General features: G+C 47.6%; 1 protein-coding gene across 1 annotated transcript in view; it reads left to right on the top strand.

The window, feature by feature from the left end:
* GPR176 (G protein-coupled receptor 176) overlaps nucleotides 1-6,000 on the top strand; it is a 415,391-nt gene that overhangs the window by 388,218 nt on the left and 21,173 nt on the right. The window lies entirely within an intron of this gene.

Here is a 6,000-nt window from a genome sequence, read left to right as displayed (position 1 = left end):
GTCCCGTTCATTCAGACAAAATACTTATCTAAGATGGCCACTGTACAAATGGAAGGCAGGGCTCCACATGTGGAGCCCCTCATCCATTTCCATGGCTGCCCGGAGTAAGAAAAGTGGGGTGGGGACAGCAAGGAGTGAAGGGACAGGAAGGGGTTAGGGGTAAGGACTGGGAGGTGTGGGAAAATGGCAGGCGGGTGCGAGCAGCCTCCAGGTTGCTCAGAACGGGAGCATGGATTGTGGGATTCAGCCCGTGATCCAAAGCAACTTGACTGGCTGTGGGGTACCCCCCAAAGCCCCCACCTCCACCCCCGAGTGCTAATTCAAATATAAATTTGAATATAAATGTGTCCTGGTTTATATGAAGCTATATTAAAAGCACCACATTTCATCGATGCAAGGTTAGGGCTGCAATGTTTTAAGAACTTCAGCTCAAGTCTTCAGTTGGTCATCTCTTCAAATGCCCCCACTGCATAAGCCATTATGCAGGTAAACACCATCTCCACTGGACCGCGTCTTCTACATACTAACCTAACAAAGAGTAACATACATGTAAAAAGTGACGATGGACAAAGGAACATGGCTACATTTCGTTCTCGTGGTGGGATTTTGCACGGTTCTACACACCATACTTTGCACTCTACCTTGTCAAAGTTTACTCGGCATTGACCCTCTCTTTGGTACCCTGCCAACTTTGCTAAAGTGATGCAACCCCGCCCCCCTGTCCACCCTAAGAGTTGGGCATAGCAACCAGAACAGCACTTTACTGCACAGCGGTGTTAGATAGGGTTTTGTTGTGTGCACACTGAGACTGAATAGCTGGGCATGTTCAGAGGTGGTGGAGCCAGAGAATTCATGGGTAGAGCCGAGCCAGAGCAAAGCCATCGGTAATGGCTGGACTCTAAGAGCCAACAGCAAGCCGAGCCAGCAAACGATGCGTACCTTGCCGTCTGCCGGCCCACCCTCAAATATAAAGCCCATTCCTGGCATCCTTCCTACTCAACCCGTAAAAAAACAGATACCTGGCAGCCTTCTCCCTGCCCCAACCCCACAACCCCATACCCGACGTCATGCCTCCCTGCCCCCATATTGTAACATGCATGTCGTACTGAAGAGGCAATCTATCCACGTGGGTGACATTTCCTTGTCTTTGGTAAGATTGGAAAGGCGGGGACTGGGAGAGCTGGGTGCATGTTTGGAAGGAAATTCACTGGCTCCTAAGTTCAACAAGAGGACTCAATGTAAAAGGGATTTGGAGGGGGCTGGGGGAGTTGATCCGGAGGATAATCTTGTAGATTTGGTTGTTCCTTTGAGTATAGGAAAGCTCCAATAAAACTGTAAAGGCAGAGTTATTTAAGATTTGTAATAAAGGAAAAGAAATACAGCGAGACAATGAAATAAACAACAAAGGAATGGACAATATTAGTGAGGTTTCACTGGTTAAAAAGGGAAGGAAAAAATGTGCAAAGAAACATAAGGATGGCCGAAGACCATCTCGGAAATTCCCCTGCGAAATATGCCCAAATAATAATTTTGGGAGACAGATGGTCAGTAAGAAAAGAATTAGTAACATCAGAACAATAGACTCTGGAACTAAAATTCCAAAGACTAGATTCCCAGAAACAGAGAAGAAAGATGGGGTGGAATAGGAGGCGGTTGGAGAGTGCGCAGGGTCCCCTTTTGACTCCAAGGTCTCGATGGTGAGGGTTGGGAATGTGCCCTGCAAGGAAGTTCAGGGTGATTTATATCAAGGAAAGTGTGGGGTGAAGCCGCAGGCTTGGCCTGGTAACCGACTAAAGGACATGTTTCCACCAATTGGGGAGACTGCTGCTGATAAAAAGAAAAAGATCTTTAGGATTACAAAGTTGAATGTTGAGTGTCAGATGAGCGTTGTGAACGGCGGAGATATCCCGAATTGTAGCTTGGAAGATATGGGAAACAATGTAATAAGATGAACTTGCGGGGATGAGACAGATAGGGCTCGGGGTTCTTAGGAGGCACTCACATGGATAACAGGGTAGAGAGCCCCCAGATGGAGCCGCGCATAATTCCCGTAAATCAGGGAATGGAAGAGGTGCAGGAAGGAAACGGGGACGGACGACTTAAACTGGAGGACCGGTTTGAGCGAGGGGGTCCTGGTAACCAAATTAGTGCCACAATCCTGTCTTTGTGCTGCGTAAAAGATGCATTTGATTTCATGAGGATCAAAGAAAGGGACTTTTTTACAAAAATGTAGATTGACGAAGACTTTGGGCTGATCACACGTTGGGTGGTGATACCGCCCAACTATATTATCGCCCACTGGTTCGACAGTATTACCGCCGGATCACGGATTGGCCGCTGTTAATCCCCATTCCACATTGGGAATTGGGCACTTTTGGGGGTGAATTTCCCCCCAGCTCAGAGTTGGGGGTAAATAAGCCAGACTCGTGATAGGGCCAGCCCTTAAATGCGGCAGTAATTTGAGGGCTACCGCCCAACTCGTGATGAGGCTCTTTGAAGGCGTTTTGGTAAGGGATGAGTTTGGATCATTACGGAATTTATTTTATGCCTACGTAAGTTTGCCAGTTGGAGCCCTAGCACTTTTGACCTTAAGTGTGTTTGCGCATGATTCATGCAAGCAATGTAAGCAAATGCGGTCATGTCTGCCCACTCCTGCCTACATAACTGAAGATGAGCCTAGCATTTTACTAATTGAGAATTTAGGACCCCGTGGCATTAAGAGACTGAACTTTCATACAATCGAATGGGAAATATTTATTCCCGGGTATAATGGCTGATGCATAGAACAATCTGCAAATGGCTGCAGGCCACAATTACAGGATAAATCAGGGTCAGTGCCATTACGAAGCACTAACTAATCTGATGAGTAAGCATGATGTCCACGTTTCATAGGATTTCTATTTGAAGCTAGCTTTCATGTCATTAGCAGTTTACATTAAACCTTGTTAGGACAACATTGCTGGTTTCCAGCAAGCCCATATAGCACTCCATTACCAGTGTACAGTATACCTGGTTAGGACATCTTTGCTGGTTTCTAGCAAGCCCATTTTGCACTCCATTAACAGTGTACATTATAGCTGGTTAGGACAACGTTGCTTGTTTCCAGCAAGCCCATTTAGCACTCCATTACCAGTTTACATTGTGCCCGGTTATCAAATTGTCTTATTGCCAACAATGTAAGAGCCCTTCTACTAAGGATGGAGACAGCCACATAACCTGGTCAATGGGAAGTTGCCCAATTAGGGGGTTCTACAATTAATAACATTTGAGCTCACTGTGTTTTGCCAGAGGAAAATAACTACTTGCATATCACTCAGGCACTTCCCTCATGCTCAGTCAAGGGCTGACATTCTAGGCCATTCTCCTCTGTACAAGAGTGCCAATAGCAACAGATGGTTATACTTTTCGGACACTGTGAGGTGTTTTGCTGCTGCTGCGCCTCCCGAGGCTTTGAGGGCAGAGGCCTATCTCTGTACTGGTTTATTTGATAAGCGCTTCAATGATTAAGAGACGAGCAGTAATGGGCGGAGGCCATCAGAAAGTCAGGCAGAAAGAGTCCTGCTTGGCCGAGGAACCATGTTTTCAGCAGTTATCTGAAGTGAAGTGGCGGCAAAGGTTGGCAGATGTGAAAAGGTTAAATTTTCTAAAGGTTGGTATATGTGCTTAAATGTTTGTGGTCCCATAGGAGGGTGCAGAACCATGGAGACATGTGTAGGGCACGCGTACAAGTTACCAATAGATGGAGCCAGGGAAGTTCTCTTCGAAAATGGAGAGCTATTTACGCGTGCCAGCGACGTGGCAACCCGTGGCTTTTTGGATCACCTTAAGACCTTTGGTTTGATAGGTTGGGAGGTTGGAAGAGCATTAGTGTAGTCGAGGCTTGAGATGATGTAGGAGCCTGCACTGCTCTTGGGGAACTAAGTGAAGGATTTCTTTAAGGTCCTGAGTTGGGTCAAGCCTGTTTTCATCTCCGCAATGATTTGAAAGTTAATGCTGAGGTCAGCATCACAGATGAACCAAAGATGTTGACTTTGACGAGGTATTGCTGCTGGAGCGGAAGTAAAGCGGCGGCTGGATTGAAAGCTTCAGGTAATCTAACAAAAAGGAGTCAAACAATGTACATACATGTTAAACATGTAGCATCCGCTTCAAACAGGTTTTGAACAGTTCCTTGGCCCCCTCTTGCAAATGTGCCCACGCGACACAGGACACCCAATCCACTCTCATCTTTTTCCCTTATCCTTCTTCCTTCTCTCCTCAACCATTTCCTCACTAACAGACTTCCCACTCATGGCCTCAGCTGAGCTGGCACCCGACCTCCAGTTTGCCAGCTCCCCTCCCCCGCCGTTCACCTGCTAATCAAGTGGTACTCGGGAGGATAGCTCAGGGGCAACGGCCTCGCCTTGGAAGCAAGACAACACGAAGCAACACAGGTTCGATCCCCGGGTCCGCGCTTAGAAGTATTAAGCGCATTATAAATAACCTATCATATCATATCATACCATAGTAATGAAGAGGCCCTCCTGGTCTGCTCCCACCTCTCTCATCTCTTCAACCTTTCACGGTATCTTCTCGCCCTCTTTCATGATGGCCACACCTTCTGTATTTTGAAGGAAGCCATTGCTGCCCTCTTCAACGCAGCTAGCTAGAAACCTCCCAGCCCCCACAATCCCTTCTTCCTCACTCCTGCAAAGCTCCTGGAAGTGCAGTGGAGCCCTTGCCAAGTAGTGGCGAGTCTTGGTGAGTGCACCTAATGTGGGTGGATTGGCGTCATGCGCTATATGCCTCTTAGCGCTATGTTTATTGTGAGGGTAAGGACCTGGGACGTATTGTGGCCCACCTTTGTGCACCTATAGAACATGTCAGAGGCAACCTGTGATGCACAGGAGAAGGCTAAGCCGCCACTGGAGGGACGGCCCTGAGTTCTTGAATAGTAAAGGCTGAGGGAGGTTCCAGGCCAGCGCTGCTTTGCTTGAACCTGAGATGATAATATGGGAAGCTTTGCAATGTAATCAGGTGGCAAACCTCAAGGTGCCTTCTGGAAAGATGAAGCAGGGTTACCTGGCAATAAGATGGCACGTGAAGAGCAGAAAGAAAGCAAAACTGTTATGCACCAGCCATGGAAGTTATGGTATAGGTGGAGATACACCTAGCATGGTTGCCTTCTATGTCTAATTAACGGTCTAGCCTCTCACCAAGATGGCGGCCGGAGCGTATATACGTATCACGCACAGTAACAACTGTGCGTTGTATCATCGTTGTATTCTAACTTTGTTCATTGCCCCTTGCTCGTACTACTCTGTTTTACAGAAAGACCTTACCTCCTTATCCTTGCCTTAAGCCTTTTTCTACCCTTCTGCTTCCACTCGCGATGTTACCTCTCTCAGGTGTATACTCAACAGCGGTTTTCTCTGGTAAGTTCACAGGAGTTTCTTTTCTCTTTTTCTTCGGTTGTCTGTTCCTACCTTCACATATTCTGCTCCCTTCTCGCCTGTCCGATACTCTGTCTGCTTCCAGTTCCTTTTTCCGCTGCACTCTTTCACCGCTATAATTATAGTTCTGTGCCGAAGCCCCGGTTACCGCAGCCTCCACGGAGCCGCTGGTCCTACGCATCTTCTGCCTTCTGCGGTGCCGATAGGATCTTGCGGTTTACCCAGACAACGTCTACCTTCTACGGCGTCTTCTGGGTATCAGTACTCTTCAAAGGGGGTTGTCTGTCTCCTGTGGTGCCTGCTGGAACTTGAAGTCTCTCCATACTACTACTGGTCTTGTCCTTTGATTGCCTCAAAGTCTTCAGAACATTCCCACCTTTAAAGACCTTTTTCGTCACAGAGGAATTCACAGATACTCCTTTCTGACAGGAGAAAAGACCTGCTACACAGGGTTTTTTGCCAAACGGCTTTTTCCCTGAAGTTTTGGGACTGGCTCCTGGGGGATCACCTGACTTGGTTCCCATCCGGTCAGGGTGGCCTCCGAGGAGCCACGTCCTTATTTACGTCA

This window comes from Ambystoma mexicanum, chromosome 14, assembly GCF_040938575.1.
Source record: "Ambystoma mexicanum isolate Mex_15411 chromosome 14, UKY_AmexF1_1, whole genome shotgun sequence".
Taxonomy (NCBI): Eukaryota; Metazoa; Chordata; class Amphibia; order Caudata; family Ambystomatidae; genus Ambystoma; species Ambystoma mexicanum.
The sequence above is the reverse complement of the archived record's forward strand: the minus strand, read 5'-3'. Positions and strand labels throughout refer to the sequence as shown.